This window comes from Lissotriton helveticus, chromosome 11 (assembly GCF_964261635.1).
Source record: "Lissotriton helveticus chromosome 11, aLisHel1.1, whole genome shotgun sequence".
NCBI classification, from domain to species: domain Eukaryota; kingdom Metazoa; phylum Chordata; class Amphibia; order Caudata; family Salamandridae; genus Lissotriton; species Lissotriton helveticus.
In genome coordinates, this window is record NC_136072.1 from 1,133,515,665 (window position 1) to 1,133,536,776 (window position 21,112).

At 46.9% G+C, this 21,112-nt stretch overlaps 1 long non-coding RNA gene across 5 annotated transcripts in view; it reads right to left on the reverse strand.

Annotated features, from left to right (window-relative positions):
- Positions 1–21,112, reverse strand: part of LOC144792715 (uncharacterized) — a 493,208-nt gene that overhangs the window by 405,656 nt on the left and 66,440 nt on the right. The window contains exon 2 of one of the 5 annotated variants that reach the window (XR_013602613.1): positions 15,929–16,506. The exons of the other annotated variants lie outside the window; for them this stretch is intronic. This is a non-coding gene — a long non-coding RNA (uncharacterized LOC144792715). Of the gene's footprint in view, positions 1–15,928; positions 16,507–21,112 lie in introns of those variants that run through there. 5 annotated transcript variants of the gene reach the window in all.

Consider the following 21,112-nt stretch of genomic DNA (forward strand, 5'->3'; position numbering starts at 1 on the left):
TTCTGCCGGTGAGGAAGGAGTGGGTCCAGTCCAGTGCCTTGTCGTGGATGCCGGCGTCTTGTGTTTAGGGTGTGGTGGGAGACTGTGTCGAAGGTGGTCAAGAGGTCCAGTAGGATGGGGACTGCAGTCTTGCCCCGGTCGAGGAGGGAACAGATGTTGCCGGTGGCAGTGAGTAGGGCGGTCTCCATGCTGTGGTTGCTTTGGAAGTCGTATTGGGAGGTGTCTAGGACGTGGTTTACTTCGATGAACTCAGAGAGTTGGGCGTTGATGGTCTTCTCAATGACCTTGGTTGGGAAGGGGAGGAGGTAGATGAATCTGAAGGGTCTGAGGATGGAGTCTTGAGCATGGGGTTGATCTTCTGGGGTGTTTCCAGTCATATGGAAAGGTGGCGGTTTCGATGTAGCAGTTGATGGTGGCGGCTGCTCTGTGGAAGATGTGGTATGGGCAAGAATCCAACGGGGCTCCTGAATGGATGCTCTTCATGGTCTTGAGTGTGTTCTCCCTTGTGAGTGGGGTACAGCTGAGTACGGTCTGTTTTGGTGTGCGGCGTGGTTGCGTGTGGTGGTGGCGGGAATAGTTGCAGGGTCTAGGACATCGAAGTGGTCGTAGATCTGCCTAATCTTATGGTGGAAAAAGGTGCAGTTTGTTGCAGAGGTTTTGGGAGGGTGGAGTGTCTGTGGTCTCGCTGTTGGGCCTGACGAACTCCTTGACTATGGCTGACTGATGGGCAAGTGGTGGTTGTCCAAGATGGAATCTTCTTTGTCGAGATCTTAACTGCCTGTTTGACCTTCTGGAGTGTCTAGCTGTTGACCTCGTTCTACAGCGTGAAGAGACCACAGGTAACGCCCAAAAGGCAGAATAAAGAACGTCCTTCAGGAGTGGAGGAAGATGATGTCGGACAACTGGCTATTAAATGTCATACGGTTTGGATATTGCATAAAATTGGCAAAGATACCACCAGCAAGGGGACCAAACAAAAAGGTTCATTCAAATTAAGAAACATCACGTTTACTCAAGGAGAGAGGAACTGCTGGGGAAAAGAGCAATAGAAAAGGTACCAAGGAAGGAAATCAAGAGAGGAAATTGCTCAACATATTTCCTAATCCCAAAGGTAGACTGGTCTCTACGCCCAATTCTAGACCTCATATTCATAAACAAGTCAACAAGACACAAAAATTCAATATGACAACCTTAGAGGAAGTCATTCAACAATTGCAAAAAGGGGATTACATAGCAACTATAGATCTAAAATACACTTACTTGCACATCCAAATCAAGCCTCGAAAAATCTACTCGCCCACTCGCAATTATGATCAGAGCTATTTTTAGTACCTACTAGTCCCATCTGGTGAGTAAACTTAGGCTGGAAAGGAAAATGTGTTCTGTTCATTCAGAAAGTAAATGAGCAATAAAGATGCCATTAAATCTTGTTTTTGTCTTGACACATTTGCTGTCTGTTCAAGGAAAAAGGTCAACTGTCAGTTGGTCTTTCAACTAATTGTGGCTTGGAAAATTAGGTTTATTTTTCTCCTTTGTTAAAAGATTAATGTAGAACGATGTTTAAAAGTTTCTTCCAGAGGTGCTCCCCCTTTCTTGGATTATCAGAATGTTTTTGCGCGTTCATACGAACTTTTTCAATCTTTAGTTTCGAGGCGGCCAAGATGTCTCGCTTCTTGACCTTCCCCCTGTTCTACTTGACCCAAACGTTTTTTCACTTCTGCCAAGAATTTTGTTCCCCGGCACACCATGATTATAGAACTCCCTCCCAACCAGCCTATTACAGCTGGTCTGCAGGAGCGGATATTTAGCTCGTTAAAAATATGTTTTAATAGTCGTTGCCGCTGTACCATAAGTGCCGGGCAGACAAAGATACTTACCTTATCCAAACATTAGCAGCCCGTCCCGTCGTTGTCCGGGATTGAAAAGTAAAGTGTGTAATGTTGTTACAGATGAAGTATGTCATTATTGTAAGATTTTGCGGTAAACAAAATTTTTTGTTTTATTTGAATGAGGATGTAGAATAAATTGATTTTGCGCATTCCCGGTGCGAGAGAGTGCAACATATAACTGGCCATGAGTGAAGCAGTCTTCTCGTAAGTCGATGCCTATAACTTTATATGTTTGACCTTGCGATTTGTTAATGGTAGAAGCAAAGGCAATATTAATCGGGAATTGCAAACGTTTAAATTGAAATGGTAGATCTGTAGGTATCATGGGTATGCGTGGAATGTGAGCTAACTGGCCTGCAGCAGGGCCAGATAGAACAGTTGCTTTAATGACATAAGGTAAAAGACTTTTAACTTGTAGTCGGGTTCCATTGCATAGATTTGGCGGATGTAGGTTTCGCAATAAGATGATTGGGATGCCAATTTTTATTTGGAGTACATGAGGTGGAAGTCCCGAAGGGTTAAGTGAGTTTAGGAATTCTTGAGGATAATGTACTGCGTATTTAGTATCTAATACTGTGTCAATAGATTTATATACTTTTGTTTCCCCTGGGATTTGAAGTAGTATGTGTTCATTGATGTGGTTGACACTTGTGTTTCTGGGTGCAACTATAGCTCTTTCACAAATCCATTGGTAGTCTTTGTTAATAATATTGTGAACGTCTGGGTATACATGTTGTATGAGTTCCTGTAAGTTCGAGACAGGCGTCCCTACATTTTTTTTTTTTTTTTTATTTTTTTTTTTTAAAAACCTTTATTGAACAACGAAAGCTCACAGATATTGGCCTACAACCACACGGGCTGGCCAGAACAGAATGGTCAAATAACCAGCATACAAAAAGAAGTTCTGCACAGGATATAACATCAGGAGCACTGGTGAAGCAATAAAAACCATCGAGCGTTCAGCAAGAGCAGGATAATAAAGGTTAATTTTCTAGCACGGGGAGGGGACCAAAGAAATAACGGGCCGTATATAAGAGTACAAGGGAGGGACCGTGGCAAGCCGCCATTTTATAGACACAACGTAAGAAAATGAAAGCATATAATCAAATCTAGCAAGGACAGAAACAGAATCAGACCATCAAATAGCGACAGTGGCAACAGTCAATCGAGCTCACTCACCTCCGCCCCTACCCGAACAAAGAAGACGTGGTCAAAAAGCCCCATCACAAAGACTACGCAATACGCACCCCAACGGAAAAAGGGAACCTCCATAAAGGAGAAAGGGAAAGAGGGAGAAAAAGACAACAAAAGGAACACTCGCCAGATCATGCACCCCCAGGGGGAAAAACAGGACAATAAAACCGGCATGCGATGTAACAGAAACACGATACCAGAATAGGCAGCGAACCACAATCAGCCACACACCAGAAGAAGGACAGAAAACCCCCGGGGGAGATACGAGGTGACAGAGTCCCGAAAAAGTGAATACACAAGAGCCATAGAACAAAAAAGGGGAAAATAAGGGGGGAAAAGACCCCCCGACACAAACAGACCCCCCCCACCCACCCTTAAGCCCACCCTGCACCCCTGCTGCAGAAGGCTACGGCCTACCCCCCCCGCAGCGTGCCTGTCGCCCTAAGTAGAACCCGAAATATAGTGAAGCAAGAAAGGTTGGAATTAAAAGACAAAAAAAGGGGGGGGGGAAGGAAGGGAAGGAAAGAAGGGAGTAAAGACATACAAACATACACACGGGGGAGGGCCAAAGACAGGAGTAAACGCACCCATCCACCCGCCCGGGTTAAAGGTCCAAGTCCTCGGGAAGCCAAAGAGTATCAGGCCAAAGTCCAGGAGCACTAACCAGATACACAGAACCATATCAGGACACAAAGATCATCCAAGCCGTTCATGAGCTACCGCATATAAGAGTTAGTTTTCATCAGCCCTGACCCTTTTTATCCAAAGCAATAAGGGTCCGATCCAACGAGGACCCTGCCAGAAAGAACAGAAGGCAGGCAGCAGGAGAGTCCAACGGCAGTCCAAAAAAGTCACAGGAAGAATAGCACGGAAGATCCAGGAAAATCACAGATTGTAGCAAACGATGCAGGCACAGTTCCAAGGATATATCCATAAAAACCGACCCATCCGGGCCGGCACAGGAGACGTCATCGGGCGGTGGTGATGGAGAGGGACCAGGAGAATCATGAAAGTCCGGCAAAACAAAATCCAGCTCCCAGGCCAAGGGCAGAGGAGGCAGCACAGGAGAAGAAGGCGCCATCAGGTTACGCACCTCCGGGGCGGCAGCCGGGACCGAGTCCGCCAGGAGAGTACCAGCCACACCCCGCGATATCAATGCCTCATTCGGTCGTGGGGGCCCGGGAGGCCCGCAGTGAGGAACCGTCTCCGGAGCCAGGAGTGGCGCGGCCACCGAGAGCCGCCAGGATAGCAGGATGTTGAAGATCCCCTTAAGTGCAGGAAAACCTTCACAGTATCCGACACCCGGGCCTTGCGGCGGGCCCCCAGTGCTCGTCCGGGCCCGGCCCAAACAAATGGGGTTGGTCGCCATCTTGAGAGCCCGAACAGGCCGCGCGGCCAACAACCTCCGCCGGGGCGGCAGTCAAGCAGATGAAGTCCCGCCGACAGGCAGAAGAACACCCCGGACAGGAAGGGGGGCCACCAGAAGAAGGGGATTCGCCGGCGCCCCAATGTCGCCAGTCCCGATCTCCGAGTCCGGGCGGCAAAGAACAAGATGGCCGGACCGGAGAACAAAGGGGGAGGAAGCTGAACACACGAGGAACCCCAATAATGAAGGGCAGCGTCACCATCCAAGGCCGCCGCCACACAGGAGTCTCTCAGCCAGGAACCTCCGGTTCACACGAACAGCGGCCCTCTGATCACCTCAAGTGCGCCCCGAAGGGCAAGCCCGCAGGCTGCATCCGGCCCAGGAGCCGGGACGAAGAACCAGGCCAGTCCGCTCTCGAGTCCCGGGAATGGTCGGGGGCACCGCACCGGACCCACAGCAGCCAGGACAACCGGAACAAGCGGTAAGTGCCTGCAGTGCGTCGTAGTAGTACCACACAGCAAGGAGGGCTTCCCGGGGCAGGATAAATGCAGGATAAATGTGAAAAACACAGGCGGGCGAACGGAGCCGAGCTAAAGCGCGGCCATCTCGGTCGCGAGCTAGGCTCCTCCCCCCGTCCCTACATTTTTAATATTAATGTTATCATTTATGTTGGGTAAATCTCCATTACCAACTTGTAGTAGAAGATCAGCAAAGAGATTATCTCCACCTCCTAAATGTGTTCTCATGTTAGTGTGTAAAGTAAGAGTTTGTACGGAGTCCCATAGGTGTGATGCTTTTAAGCATGCTTTTAGTATATCAGCACGTGGGACAACAGGAAGAGTCTGACGGAAGTCACCTGCAAAGACAAAAGTGACCCCAACCATTAATTTAAGACAATTTCTAATGTCTTGTAGAGTTCTGTGTACGGCGTCTATATGTGCGCGGTGTGTCATAGTACATTCGTCCCACATAATAAGAGACACTTTTTGAAGCAGGGTGCCTAAGGGTCCGTTTTTGCGTACTGAGCAAGTGGATTCATTTTCAATGGAAACAGTTAAAGGCAGTTTAAACGTGGAGTGTGCTGTTTTACCTCCAGTTAGCAAAGTGGCAGCTATTCCAAAAGATGCAACTGCCAGATCCAATAGTCCTAAAGAGCGTATTTTTGCAAGTATTAGGTTGATTAAGTAAGTTTTCCCAGTCCCTCCTGGTGCGTCTAAGAAGAATATTTTTCCATCTTTTGTTTCCACACTTTGAACAATGGTGTTGTATGCTATTGTTTGATCTGGCACTAAGTTTGGCAAATGTTGTGCAACGTATTGCAGTAGGTTCTCTGTAGAGTTTTCAAAATCAGTATGGTTGTACGGTGTATGTATAGTTCTATTTGTTTGCGGCAATTTGAAATCTTTTAAAGTTTTTTCACTTAGTACATACACCGAATCTTCAATTAGTATGAGACCCTGGTTAAATATGTCATTACTCATTGGTATTGATTCATCATTTGTTTCTTGACGCCTATTGTGTAGTATATCTTCACACAAATCTTGTTTGTATTGGTCCCATAAAGTGAGAGGATCAGATGGGTTACAAAACAGCAGAATAGTAACAAACAATTCACGTAGCTTTGATGGGGAATGGGAAAGTGCAGCATCACCTAACGTATGTTTCCAATGTTGGTCGTCTTCAATGAGTCCAAGTTGTTTACATGCTGCTTGATAGGTAGGCATTAGTTGTTCGTTAACAGTTAAAAGACTGTGAAACCCTGTTGGTCCGCGAACATGTTGTAAAAGAATGCGTAAGTGGAAACACTCCGATTGGTTTGGGTGAATAGTGTACATTCTACCAAGAGCTGAGTCTTTTTTTACACCAGGGTGTCCTAATACTTGCTGGCCACGTTTTCTACGTGTGAAATTAGATTTGGACCATGTATAGTATTGTGGAACTTCTTGGTATAGCAATGTTTTTGCAAAGTCGACACAATTTAAAGAAGGCAGTAAGCGTTGTGTGGGTTGGGTTCTGTGCTTCATGCATAATGTTTTGTCATTGAAATATACTCTTTGACCATTTTCAAGATGCATAGCTAGATGTGTGACAGTGGGATGGCGTTCATAAATGTGAAACTCTAGAATGCGCCAGACCGCTTCCGAACTGCTAATGTACCGTCCATTTAGATATGTCTATCTCATTGTGTTTGTTTTCAATTGCAGCAGTTGCTTGATCAGAGCCTTTGTTAATGTATTTGCAAATATATTTGATAGCTTTAACAGATTGGCAGTATTCAATATTAATGTGAGCATTGAAAATGCGACACAGTACTGGTGAATATGGAACGACCCACTGATTATTGACAGTGACTTCCTGTCCTCTAACCGTCATTGTGACAGTATGTCCACCATGTTCGGTTTTCCTCCTACGGTAAATGGGTAGCCGTTAACCTCAGTTTCTGTTTCATTAATGAGATGGCGTGGGTATTTTTTAGTGCAAATCCCGTTTTTCATACACGGTGAAAGAATGTTGTGTTCACCACATGGACCATGTATCATGTTTTTCTTGACAGTAAGAAATAGTTTTGGATCGTTAATAGGATCAGGCAGCTCAGCGGAGATAATGAGATCAACGTCATCTGCATCAATTTTTCGTTCAAGCCATAATAGTATGTGGACATTTGCCATTCAATAGTTAATATGTAAGCTTTAGCAGATCCAAAGATACCTTGTTGTGTTAATAGTTTCATTAGTGTTTTTACTTTCAAATTGAATACCCGTGCAACAATGTCATGTCTATCGCATGTTTTTTGTTTGGGGAACAATTGATCTTTAATTTCTTGCCAGTCTGGATTGCATGTGAAAGTAATGAATAAATCCGGTCTGCCATAGTGCCTGACGTATGTCATAGCATTTTGTGTATTTTCGTGCATGTACCTTGGTGATCCAGTGAATGTAGCTGGTAAAATAACGTGCTGTCCAATGTCTTGAGCTTGTAAGTTGTGATCTTGATTGACTGCATCTTTTAAATTGATGTAGTTGTCTGCGCGTAGTTGTTTTTGATTGTGTCTGATAAAGTCTAGTCTTTCTGTGATCATTTTGGCCATCATATCTACAATGTATTGATTGAAGAGATTGCGGAACCAATGCAAGGTATTGAAAGTTGTATTTCTAACCATAAGAGTATAGGCATAGTACTGCATGCATGTAACTGTTTTGTTTGTTGCAGAGTTTCTTTGTGGTATATTGAGACAATAACCATCTTCACCTTTAGGGAATAGGATGGGGTATTGCAAAGGATCATAGGATCTATGTAATTCAGATACTTTGCGTAGTACTCCCTCTCGGGTATGTAATACAATGTCGCGTGGCCCCTTGTCCTCGTTCACTAAAAGAACAGCAACTTCATCGGTAGTTGGTGCATTAACTCTTCCTGCATGTGTATTTGGTGGGGGTTTATCAGCGTGTATAATAATGCGCAAATCTTCCTCTTGTGAATTCATTTCATAGTTGTACTTTAGTGAACGAATGTATGTGTTATGATGGTGCAATGTGTCTTGTAGTAGTTGAATACGGTCTGTGTTCAAATTTGGCACCATGTGTGAGCGTGCGTGTATTTGTTGCTGTTGGGATAGGAAATATATTTTTTTGAACTGTGGTGCTTTCCCTTCCATTGGAAGCATACTTCCAATCAAGTGGTATAACTGTCCCTGTATTTTAAATGTCGGCATGAAATTTCCTTCCCTAACTTCATTTGCATCAAAGGATGTCATTTGGAATAGAGTATTATAACGGCGTGTGTTTGTTAAGAAATGATTTGAAAGTGTGTGAGTGCCATCCAGTAGTTGTCTAATGAGTGGCGGTGGATCTTCAATGTTGTTAAGAATTACTTTTCCTGATGAGCAGCAAAGGCCTTTAGGTTCTGCCTTGCAGCGAGTACAGACATTGTCCATATCTCCAATTTTTACATGTGGATTGTTGCAGTAGTCATGAAGTGGGGTGTAGTTGAATGCAGACCTGAGAGTGTGTATGTGTTGTACTGTGTTGTTCTTGATGTGATTGCATAGTTGGAGTCATGAAAGTTTGCTGTTTTTGTATGTTGTGTGTGTGATGTGGTTGATTGGGAATGAATGTGTGAGTGTTGTCTTTGTTGGTTTTGTTAGTGTTGTTAGTGTGTGTGGTATTAGAGGTTGTTGGCTGTGGAGTACTGTTATCATGGCGTTTTGATTGTGTTGAATTGTTTGTTTGTGAAAGATCTGATGTTGACGGTGCATCGATGTTATGTAATGTTTCTTCATTATTTGTCTGTGGCAGTCTTATGCGCTTATTCCTGTGTGCGCGTTTTTTATATGTAGTCCGTGAAAGATGTGTTTTCCTCTTAACCATATTGAAATGTATGTGTAGTCATTTTGTACAAAAGAGAGAGGAATGTAGTTACGTTGATGTTCGCTGTTGGTTTGCTTAAATTGTTTTGCATACTAATGTGTGTTGATTTGGTCCTTATCCTTTTATTGCGCCACACATAATTAATTTAAGGTGTACTTTTTGAGTGTCCCTTTGTGTAAGGGTATTTCCTTTTTTTTCCCCCTCTAATTAATTTTTGTCTTTTTGTTGTTATTGTGCTTGTAAGTACTGTCAGTGTTGTAGTGCTAACACAGATTTGAATTGCTATGTTGCTGAAAGTGTATTTTTTTCAGTCTTTGTATGCCTTTAATATTTATTTTTTATTTTTAGGATGGCTGGAAGTAGTGGCAGAGTTTCAAAATTACAAAATGTGACCTGTTTAATGATGATTGTTTTTTTTGGAAGGCTCTTTCCTTGCTTTACGTTTTTTATGGCTTCAATAAAGTTTCCGTTTCCTTTTCTCAATTGTGTGGGCAAGCCCTGGCACTGTTGAAGTGATTATGGGCAGTTGTGTTATTTTTGTAATTGTTATGTATTTTTTTGATCATTTTCTGTTGTTTGCAAGGTGGGAGGAAAGTGTTGTGTGACCTGTTGAATGAATAAGCTTTTTTTTGGAAGGCTCTTTCCTTGTTTTCCTTTTTCTATCCCTTCAATACAGTTTCCGTTTCGTTTTTTGAATTCTGTGGGCAAGTCCTGGCAGTGTTCGTGTGATTTTGCCCAGTTGTGTTATTTATGTATTATTTTCAGTGTTTTATGTGACCTGTTTATACAGTTTCCGTTTCGTTTTTGCAATTCTGTGAGCAAGTCCTGGCAGTGTGTATTTTTTTGAGTGTTTTATGTTGTTCCTAATATAGGATGAAAGTCTCATCAATGTTCACTCGATCGCGTTTCTCAGTGAAGAAATGTCGGCTTCTTTTCTTCCTGTTTACCCCCCTGTGACGTCGTTGTCCAATGGTTGAGGAGTTTTCATTTTTTTTACCAGAAGTCGTGTGTGTTTTTCTTTGTGCATTCTGATTGGTGTACTCTGCGATTAACCCTGCCCCTTGTGTGACGTCATTTGAGAGTCCTCGTCGATGGAAGGCACGGCCGCTTTTTAATGTAATGTGAGGAAGGCGTCAAAGTTGTCTGGGTAACTGCAACGAATCTATGTGTGTATATTTGTTATAGCGCGCACCTCTGTTGTTTTACTATATTTTTCATACCGCGCTCAATGTGTGTATATAAATTATTGAAAGGGCATTTCCGCTGTATGTGTTGTGATTTGCCAACTAAATTCCGTGTAAGTGCATTTCCGCTCTATGTGTGCATATCGTGCGTTCTAAATTCCGTGAAAGCGCATTTCAGCTGTCTCTGTGCTTATGTAAGTGTGTTGTGAATTAGCTTTGCCGATGTTTGTTCTTTGCAGTTGGCATGGCCCTGTAAACGCCCACATTTGTTGTTTGAGACGCCCACGCCCCCAAGGGACTACTTTAACACTTTTCGCGTTTTTTAATATATATGGTGTAGACATGTATAGCCTATGTCCTTCTGCAACATCTCCCCTTTCAAATGGTGTGTTGGGTGTAGTGATTGGTACATTACTTTTGTAGTTTACCTGGTTCAAAGGTTTGTGTTCTCTCTTTATAATAGTAGTATAGATTTTTTTTTAAAACCATGCTTTTACCATTCATGCATTTACAACGAATGTCATTGTAAATGTATGCATGGTAAAAGCATATAAAATGTAATGCCATGCGTTATAATGGCATTGCGGAGTCATGGTACTTTCGTAATGAAAGTATGCGGAGTGATGGTATGCGGAAAGAAAGTTGCGGAATACTAGGTGTTTACCCTGCTTAGGGTTCCTGAGGCCAAGATCTCTCTTGGCGCCTTGCTTTGGACCGCGATGGTCGCGCGCTTGTTTGCTCCAGTATTTTAAAAACCTTTGTTTTTTTGGATTTTGCTAGTTTTATTTTTAGCCTGCCTCCCTGCAACTAGTCCATTCTGGCCCTTACCTGCACAGTAATTCTGGTGAACACCACCGCTGTTGGGCGGATCCGGGTTACCGGGAGGGTTTGGGTTGAGCGCCATCTTTGAGAGGGAAGTAGTGCGAGCGCCATCTTTGAGCGTCCAGGTCACCTGGGACGCCGAGACGACGCTATTTAGGGCGAGCCAGCTGCAAGGTGAGCCTGCTTAGGGTTCCTGAGGCCAAGATCTCTCTTGGCGCCTTGCTTTGGACCGCGCTGGTCGCGCGCTTGTTTGCTCCAGTATTTTAAAAACCTTCGTTTTTTTGGATTTTGCTAGTTTTATTTTTAGCCTGCCTCCCTGCTACTAGTCCATTCTGGCCCTTACCTGCACAGTAATTCTGGTGAACACCACCGCTGTTGGGCGGATCCGGGTTACCGGGAGGGTTTGGGTTGAGCGCCATCTTTGAGAGGGAAGTAGTGCGAGCGCCATCTTTGAGCGTCCAGGTCACCTGGGACGCCGAGACGACGCTATTTAGGGCGAGTCAGCTGCAAGGTGAGCCTGCTTAGGGTTCCTGAGGCCTAGATCTCTCTTGGCGCCTTGCTTTGGACCGCGCTGGTCGCGCGCTTGTTTGCTCCAGTATTTTAAAAACCTTCGTTTTTTTGGATTTTGCTAGTTTTATTTTTAGCCTGCCTCCCTGCTACTAGTCCATTCTGGCCCTTACCTGCACAGTAATTCTGGTGAACACCACCGCTGTTGGGCGGATCCGGGTTACCGGGAGGGTTTGGGTTGAGCGCCATCTTTGAGAGGGAAGTAGTGCGAGCGCCATCTTTGAGCGTCCAGGTCACCTGGGACGCCGAGACGACGCTATTTAGGGTGAGCCAGCTGCAAGGTGAGCCTGCTTAGGGTTCCTGAGGCCAAGATCTCTCTTGGCGCCTTGCTTTGGACCGCGCTGGTCGCGCGCTTGTTTGCTCCAGTATTTTAAAAACCTTCGTTTTTTTGGATTTTGCTAGTTTTAGTTTTAGCCTGCCTCCCTGCTACTAGTCCATTCTGGCCCTTACCTGCACAGTAATTCTGGTGAACACCACCGCTGTTGGGCGGATCCGGGTTACCGGGAGGGTTTGGGTTGAGCGCCATCTTTGAGAGGGAAGTAGTGCGAGCGCCATCTTTGAGCGTCCAGGTCACCTGGGACGCCGAGACGACGCTATTTAAAGCTCGCCTGACTAGCGCAGCGGTGACGCGCAGCGGTGCGCCTTCCCTGCGCCTGAGTCGTGCCAGAGTCCTGCCCGTCTGCGCTTGTCCGCGTCTCGGAGGCGTGCGAGGCAGGACTCTGGCGTCCCGGGTAGGTAATCTAGGATGATTACCTACAGTGCTGCCGCTTTATTGGCGCTACGCCCTTTTGGGAGGGTTTGTAAATCTCTTTTCCCTGGCGGTCGTCAACTGGGCAAAGGATGTTCTGTGTGTGCTTGGCGTCATTTATCTCTACCTACCCGTATCACATCCTCTCCCCCCTTAGAATGTCACTGCGCCCTGCTGAATACTAGATCCCTGGCGCGTCATTCGGTGGAGATCTGGGACCTCCTTGTACTTTCCAAAATTTCCTGTCTTTTTTTGACCGAGACTTGGTTGGGGGCAGGCTCTGAACCGGACATTGCTAGTGCCCTTCCCCCCAACTATACCATTTTAAGGAAGGACAGAACGGGAGGTCGAGGTGGTGGAGTGGCCCTGGTTGTCGATAAGTCCTTGGAATGCTCCTCTTTCCCTGTGGATAACATCACTGGATGTGAAGCCCTTGGTTTTATTCTCCATCTGTCTGCCTCACATACCTGCACCGGGATTCTTGTTTACAGACCTCCAGGGCCTATTGGCTCGTTCTTTGAGGATCTGCAGGCAGCGCTGTCAGTACCCTGTAGGCGCTCGGCGCATTGTGTGCTGCTGGGCGATTTAAATCTGCATATGGACTCAGCAACCGATGCCGAAGCGGCCAAATTACGGGATATTACCGAGATGCTTGGGCTTGTCCCTTTTATTGATAGTCCCACCCATGTAAAAGGTCATACGCTTGACCTCATTTTTTCTACAGTGCCGATTAAGGTGTCCCTCCCTCTACCGGTCTTATGGACTGATCACTTTTTAATAAATTTTGTTTTACTATCTGAGTGCCAGACTAGTCATAGAACTCATAAGGATGGGTCTTGTCAATCAAGAGCCTTTCACCTGGTGACAGCTGATATGCTCGCTGATGCACTCTGTTTACATCCTTGTACTCTGACAGGGAACCTGGAAGTCGACCTGTCGTTAGTTCAAGACTGGCTTCAGGCAAGATTTGAGGAGCTTGCCCCTCGGAAGCCAGCCAGGATAGCTCCCTGCCAGGACTCTGCTCCTTGGTTTACCTCCACTTTACGGACAATGCGCCAAGACTGTAAAAAGGCGGAAAGACTCTGGCGGCGCAAGAACGACCCTGAGGAGAAAATCAAGTACAGGGGTGCTATAAAACTATATCATCAACAGATTGCCGAAGCCAAAAAGATCCATCTCGAGCGTAGAATAGACCAAGCTGACAATACGAGCCGGGAACTATTCCGAATTGTGAAGGAATTTGTGGATCCTGTTGCTGGCGCCCGTGTACACTCCCATACGGAGGAGTGGATCAGGCAGCTTGCTGACTTCTTTGTTGCTAAGATCTTGAAGATTCAGGATTCATTTGTCAGGGTGGGGCCTTTGAAGGTTGCCGAGGCCTTGGGGAGCGATCAAAAGCTCTTGTCATCTGCTGAAGCAGAGTCCGGGCCCACTTTATCGGCTTTTCCCCCGCTGTCCTGTGAAACCTCGCTTGAGTTGCTTTCCCGTTTGAAATCAGGTTCCCCCTTGGATGCTTGCCCGGCTAAATGCCTGAGCAATGTGGCGTCAGCTGTAAACAGCCTGCTGAACCCCCTGCTTAACATGTCTCTGAGCTCCGGAGTGGTCCCTAGAGAGTGGAAGCATGCTCTCATTCTCCCGCTGATCAAAAAACCTCTGCTTGACCCTTTGCAGCTGGCCAACTATAGACCAATCTCTCTCCTCCCTGCTCTGGCGAAGGTGGCGGAGAAGCATGTTCAGCATACTCTTACCACCTTTATTGAGAACAACGAATTGCTGCATGACTCCCAATCTGGTTTCCGTGCCAATTATAGCACGGAGACAGCTCTTGTGGAGGTGACCGACGCCATCAGGGAGACGCTTGATCATGGGGGAAAGGCTATGTTGGTCTTGCTGGACCTGTCGGCGGCTTTCGACACCGTCCCACACGCAGGCCTCCTCTCAAGACTCAGGCAGATAGGACTGCGGGGGACGGTGTTGGACTGGTTTCAATCCTTCTTAGCCGACCGTCGACAGGTGATCTGGGCTCCACCGTTCTCCGCGGAAATGCCTTCGCTAGAGGTGGGGGTGCCTCAAGGGTCTATCCTGAGCCCCACCATTTTTAACATTTATATGGCCCCTTTGGCGAAGGTCGCGGAGGCATTTGGAGCCCGGGTCATTTCATACGCTGATGACACCCAGCTCCTGTTTACCTGCAGGAAGGGAGAGGTTTTCGACGGCGGTAGAATTAAAGACTGCTTGAGTGCAGTCTTTGCGTGGTTTCAACACCAGAGCCTTAAATGCAACTCGGATAAGTCCGAGCTGCTCTTTTTTGGCTGCGCCCCTGACCCTGGTTGGAAGTCGTGGTGGCCCCCGGGCATGTTTCCACCTGAGAATCCTTCCTCCCAAGTAAAAAATCTGGGAGTTGTGTTGGACGACGATCTCTCCTTTCGTCCACACATTACGGGATTAGCGGGGAAATGCTTCGGCATCCTTAGGATGCTAAGAAAATTTCTCCCACTGCTCTCCCTACAGTACCGCAAGAACATCGTTCAAGCGCTTGTAGGATCGCGTCTGGATTATGCTAACGCACTTTTTGCAGGACTGCCTAAATATCTGGTGGCCAGATTGCAAACTGTCCAAAATTCGGCGGCCAGAGCAATTTTTGGCCTACAGAGGAGAGTCAGCGCCTCTTTGTTGCGGGGCAGGTTGCATTGGCTACCTATGCCTAGCAGAATCAGGTTTAAAATTCTTACGCTGGCGTTTAAAGCCCTCCACCTTATTGGCCCTGTCTACCTCAGGAAGCGTATTGCCTTCTACGTTCCTCGGAGGAAATTGAGATCTGCTGATTTGGCTAAAGTGGAGGTGCCAGTGATCAAACGAGTGCGGATGGGAGGCCGGTCCTTTCAGTTTATGGCAGCCCATTTCTGGAATGAGCTCCCTCTTTCATTACGCAAGGCTAACAACCTTCTGGCCTTTAGGAAGGAGCTTAAGACCGTCCTTTTCTCTGTATAACCTGTGCGCCCATAGTCTATCCGCTTCTGGGTTTTCTTGGTTCTGTTTCAGGCCTCTTTGCTAAAGCGCCGGGACACCCTTTTTGGGTAGCCGTGCGCTCAAAAAGTGCGGTTGTAACATAACATAACATACCCTCCCCCGGTAAGTACATTGGTGGCACGGCGGCCCACATCTCCAGCAACATACTCATATTTTTTCACCACCCATTTGAAAAATGCACAGGTCTCTCTCATTGATGGCTAGCACCGACATACACTTTTAGACACACCTCCCGCCACAAGTTCTAGAATTGCGAACTTTAGAGCTGGGGAGCTACGTTCGAATCTCGGCATCAGCTCAACATCCTGTGATTCCAGGCAAATCGCTTTGTCTCCCCGTCCCTACCACAAATGAATGTGTTCTTCTGTAATGTAAATTGTGCTCATGCCATGTTGTTGAGTTCGTGTTCTATAATATTGCAAGTAAAAATAAAGTAGGGAAAATTGAGTTCACACACTACTGAATCCGCTCTCTTAAGTGCATCAGCAATGCACTGTGAATCGGAGTGTTTCACAGGCCTGTCACAGATAAGAAATGCTATCAAAACGAAATCCTACAAAACAATATACTACTGGCCAGCAGCAAATTATACCCAGACAACGTCGGGACGGGCTGCTAGTAACACATATTTGCAGAAACTCTATTTCTGAACATTATTATTTGTACACTATATAGTTTTATCAGTAAAGCTGCATTTCAGTGGGAAAGTTTGTGACCATTTCAATGTAAAATCTGTTGAATACAAATGACAGTGCTACCGCTTCATGCTTTAGTTATGTATTTATTAAAAGTGATAGTTTTTCAATATGATTTGAGAAACATTGCACCTCCCGCCCTGATGACATTGCTGTTAATTAACTAAGAGGCAAGTCAGGGGTCATGTGTATGCTATATTTGGCTATATTTGTATTATATATGGAAAAAAGTTTAGTCTATTAAATCAAACAAAAGAGTTTTTTGTACAGCAGACATGCTGAACTCATACATTTGAAGGTGCTCTCATGCATGATAACGAAGAAAATGGTGTATCAATGAATGAAAAATGTCTAGCTTTTGTAAAGGAAAGTTTCAAATCTATAAAGGACATGGAGGCTAGGATTAGGCTTTTCTTTCCTTGTTTATTACAACAGCAGCCATTTTAAAAATTAACAGAAACAACACCGAAGACTTCATATCCCACAAGTCTTCAGAAAAGCAACACATTCCAGAACATAGAGCCTCTAGCCAATCAGGCGTCTCTTGGCTCCATAACTGACAACAAGTCCTGTAGTGCTCCCTCTTTCTTCCTGTGACAAAGCCGACTGTGGAAGGTCTTTACTCTGGTTCGACGTCTCCGAACCTAAGGATAAAGAAAGGAGTCGTAACCTTCTGCGTGCAGGAAACCATCTCATACACCGTAAAAACAGAGGGCCTCATTTATGAAAAGTGACGCATCGCTGCGTGAAAACAGCGATGCGTCACTTTTCACTGCGCCCTCCTTGCGACACCAATGATGCGTCATATTTACAGTATGACGCATCATGGCACAAGGAGTTACAGATACGTCAGTATTTCTGACGTATCTGTATGGCGCAAAAGTGACGCATTGCTTGAGTATGTTACAAAAGTGACGCAACTCCAGCAATGTGTCCTTTCACATGGGGCAAGCCCCATGTGAAAGGGTCTGCGTAAGTCTTACGCCTGCTATGAGGCAGGCGTAAGAAATTGACGCATTTGTGTCCTAGAAGTGGCTCAGTGAAATCCTATAGATTTCACTGCGTCATTTCTATGACCCTGTTATGCGCCAGAACGCCCCCCCTGCATACATTATACCTGGCATAAGTATAATGTAGCGCAGGGGTTTACAAAGTGACGCATCTACCTAGATGCGTCACTTTGTAAATATGGTGCAACAAGGCACATTTTTTACGCTGCTGGTGCGTCACAAAAAGTGACGCACCGGTGGCGTAAAAGTGACGCACGGCCTCATAAATGAGGCCCAAGGTCTTAAAGCAGGAAAACGATTTACTTACATGATTACATATGTCTCCTAATCCAGGTGGGTTCAGAAATTGTTCTACCGGTGGGCTAATTGAAACTTTCTGTTATGAAAGCTAGGACATTTTTCATTCTATGTCAGGACACGGAGGCGAGGATTAGGCTAGTTTAAAGCTTATCCACCACTAGGGCCGCAATGGAGGAGACCGGTTTAAAGTATAACCTCTTAAAAGTGGAATTTGACGACCAGTTTGCTGCATTCAGGATGTCCTCCAAATGGGCCCCTAGCGCAAAAGCTTTCTAGGCCATCGCGCCTTTGGCCGAGTGTGCATCGAAAACCTTTGTGTCGATGCTGGCCTCGATCATCACCCAACGAACCCGTCTTGCAATGGTTGGAGAAGAGACTGCTCTAAAGGGTTTCCTTAGAACAATGAGCAGTTGGCGCTCTCCGTGTGGACGTAACTCATTTGTCATTCTGCCTTGATACATCTTACCACACAGAGCTTGGGAACTTCTGGAAAGGCTGGGTAGGAAATGACCCTTGAATGACACTCGGTTCTCCGTGATACGTGGATGGTAACTCCTTCCGGAGTAAAGGACCTCCCCAAAATATCCAGGGCGCTGACATCCAAGACTCTTCGGCAAGACACCAGGCACAACATCATGGCCAGCAACTGTTTACGCGATAGGTATTTGTCACTAGGCCAAGTGGAGAACACGTTCAGGACCTTATTAACATCCCAGAGGACTGAGTATCTTGGTTCCGGAGGAAGAGAAGGAGGATGCCGCGTAGAAGTTTCATTACCAAAGGGTGTTCCCCCACTAGATGGCCAGCTACTGCGGCATGACCAGCTGAGATGGCGAAACGGAAGGTATTAACCCTCCTGTAGGCTAAGCCCTCAAAAGCCAGTTGGGCAAGAAAATTCAGGACATGGACGAAGTCTGACCCCAAGCGATCCAGGCTCCGTCTCAAGCACCAACCCATCCATCGAGACGAGGCCGACCTATATTGTTTAATGGTGCCATCCAACCAGGCTCTAGAGAGGAGATCCGCAGCTTCTCTCGAAATTCCCGGGACCGTCCATCTATCCCGGTAATCCATCAGCCGTGGGCGAGAGGGTGTCGCTCATGATCAGAGGGTGAGGACTGCCACAGGATCACTCAGGATATGAAGGAGCGGGCATAGACAGTTTGGTAAATCCCAAGAAAGTTCCATCAGAACTGGAAACCAAGCTTTGGTTCTCCAAACCGGGTGATTAGCCCCGTTCTGACCCCCAATCCTGAAGGAATACATGCGTGGCCGTCACCCCCGGGTCCGGTCTCCAACTTAAGTACCAAGGAAGCTGATGGTCCAGACGCAATGCAAAAAGGTCGATCAAGAACGATCCCACAGATCCTGTAGGGCATGAAACATTGGGGGGGGGGGGGGAGTTTCCATAGGCTCGAGTCTCAGAGATGGCCAGACTGCCAGTCCACAACCTGGTTGGACACCGCCGGAAGATGTTCTGCTGTCACCGAGGCCTGGTGCGACAGACAATACTCCCAGAACTCCTTGGCTAGGTCCGCCAGCGCCTTGGATCGAGTCCCGCCCAGGTAATTTATGTAACGGACTGCCGCCACGTTGTCCATTTTCAGGAGGATGCAGGATTGAGCCCTGTCCTTTGTCCAGCAACCCTGCCATCAACTCGAGGCAGTAGATGGGCAATTCTTGCTCCTCGGCAGACCACCCTCTGCCAGTGGGGAACTCTCCACATCATGCCCCCCAAACGTAACTGCTGGCGTCCAACTTGATCACCAGGTCCGGAAGGGCTTTGAAGATGGTGCGACCGTTCCACGCCTCCATGTGAGAGCCAACAATTTAGCTCCTCTTTCGCCTCCTCGGAAAGAGGGACCTGTTGGGCGTATGTCAAACCCCTGTGTAAGTGAGACACTTTGAGTCTCTGAAGGGCCCAGAAATGCAGAGGACCCAGAAAAATGGCATGGATAAAGGCTGAGAGCAACCCCACCACGCTGGCAACGCTGCGCAGAGATGTCTGGGGCCTTTGCAGGATTTACCAGATCTTGTGGCTGATCTTCGCCATTTTTCTGGACAAGAGGCTCAAGGTCGCTTCCACAGAATGTATTACAAAGTAAAGGAACGTTATAGATTGGGTGGGAAGAAGGCAAGACTTCGCCTAATTGATAATGAAGCCAAAGACTGGAGGCGGTCTACTGCCAATCATAACTGCTGGGACAGAATTTGGGGACATTGGGCCATGAACAGCATGTCGTCCAGATATATAATCATCCTGATCCCTCGCAACCTCTCCACCACCGGGTGCAGGATCTTGGTGAAACACCACGGTGCGGATGACAGGCCGAGGTGAACTTGAAGGTTGAGTGAGGTGGAAAAATAGGCACCGTCAGGCAAGCATCTTTGAGGTCTAAGCAGACCATCCAATCATTGGAGCGCAGAAGGTCACGGAGTAGGTGGATGCCCTCCATCTTGAAATGGCGGTACACCAACCACTCATTGAACTCCCTGAGATTTATGACCGTCCGCTGACCCCCGTACTGTTTCTAAACCAGGAATAGATTGCTCAGGAATACCCTGGGATGGGGGGGGGGAAGGACGGCGGATCGCTCCTCTGTCCAGGAGGTCCTGGATCTCCTGCTGAACCAAGGCAGCCTCCCTGCCAGAGAACCCAATTGGGACAGGGGGAGAAACTTGGACCGGAGAGCCGTAAACTCCACGTGGAAACCTTGTACTGACTGTAACACCCAGGCGTCTGTTGTCAGGGCACGCCAATTCTCCAGAAACAGTGCCAGTCTGCCCCCTAAAGCACGACAAGAGATAAGACCAGAACTTACCATGGGGTGGGGGAAGTTCGCCACCCGGGCTCCGTTGGGCCGGCCTCTACGCCGGGAGCAGCCTCTGGTATGGTAGAAACCTCTGAAGCGAGAGGAGTCCCGCCACTGTCCTCTCTGTGACTGCTGTTCCCTGCCGGAGGCTGTCTGCGGAGATTGGCCAGCCAAGCGCCCACTACCACGTCCGGCCCGCCGAAAACCAGAGCGTTAAAAATACGCTTACCCGTGGACAGGGCCTTGTCCAGCGAGTTAAAGGTGGAGACAAATTTGCTGAGCTCCTTCACTAAAGGGTCTCCAAAGCGCCCTCCTTGGGCCACCTAACAAGCTTCAGGAATGGCTAGCTCACCCAGCTTTGGGTCTAGTTTGATAAAGAGTGATCTGCGCCTCTCAGTGGAGACGGCGCAGTTCGCGTTTTCGAGAAAAATAATGGCACGCTGAGCCCAACTGGACAAGACCTCCGGGGGAATGAGGGCTCTCTATTCTTTGGCGTCCTCAGCCATGTCAAACATTTTTAACAATGGACCCCTGACGTTCAGGAGTTTGTCCTTGCATGCCCGCCAGGACCTGCCAATGCCCTTTTTAGGATCCTTGATATACTTGGTAACGAACGACACCATCCTAGTGTCTATTTTGGGAGTGTGAGCTACCTTACCTTCAAGGGAAGGTCAAGGGCACTCCGCCCTGAGGCGGGAGCGGACCTCCTGGTCCAGGGTCTTCCGCAGCCTACTCGCCACGTATTTGGCAACTTTTTTACATGGGTCCCTGTGAGAAGTTGGCCTGGTATATGACGTTCACTATTCTAGTGAGCACCTTGCACCAGTCCAAACAACCCTGATGGTGATGGTTGTAAGTCAACCTTATAGACCAGCTATCCTAGTGGTAGGGTGGACAGAACAGTCTTAGGCTAAAAGACTCTTGAGGGCGTGTAAAGCCAGCTGTTTTACCATATGTAACCCCTTGAACACCAAATGAAAGGACACCACACAGGATATATATAAAATATATATGTATTTATTTACTAACACACTCCTCTGAACTCTTTATGAGGTCAGAGGCAAAAGCACATAACAAGTTACTCTTAGAAACACTTTAAATAGCACAATTTAGTTAGGCCCTAGGGG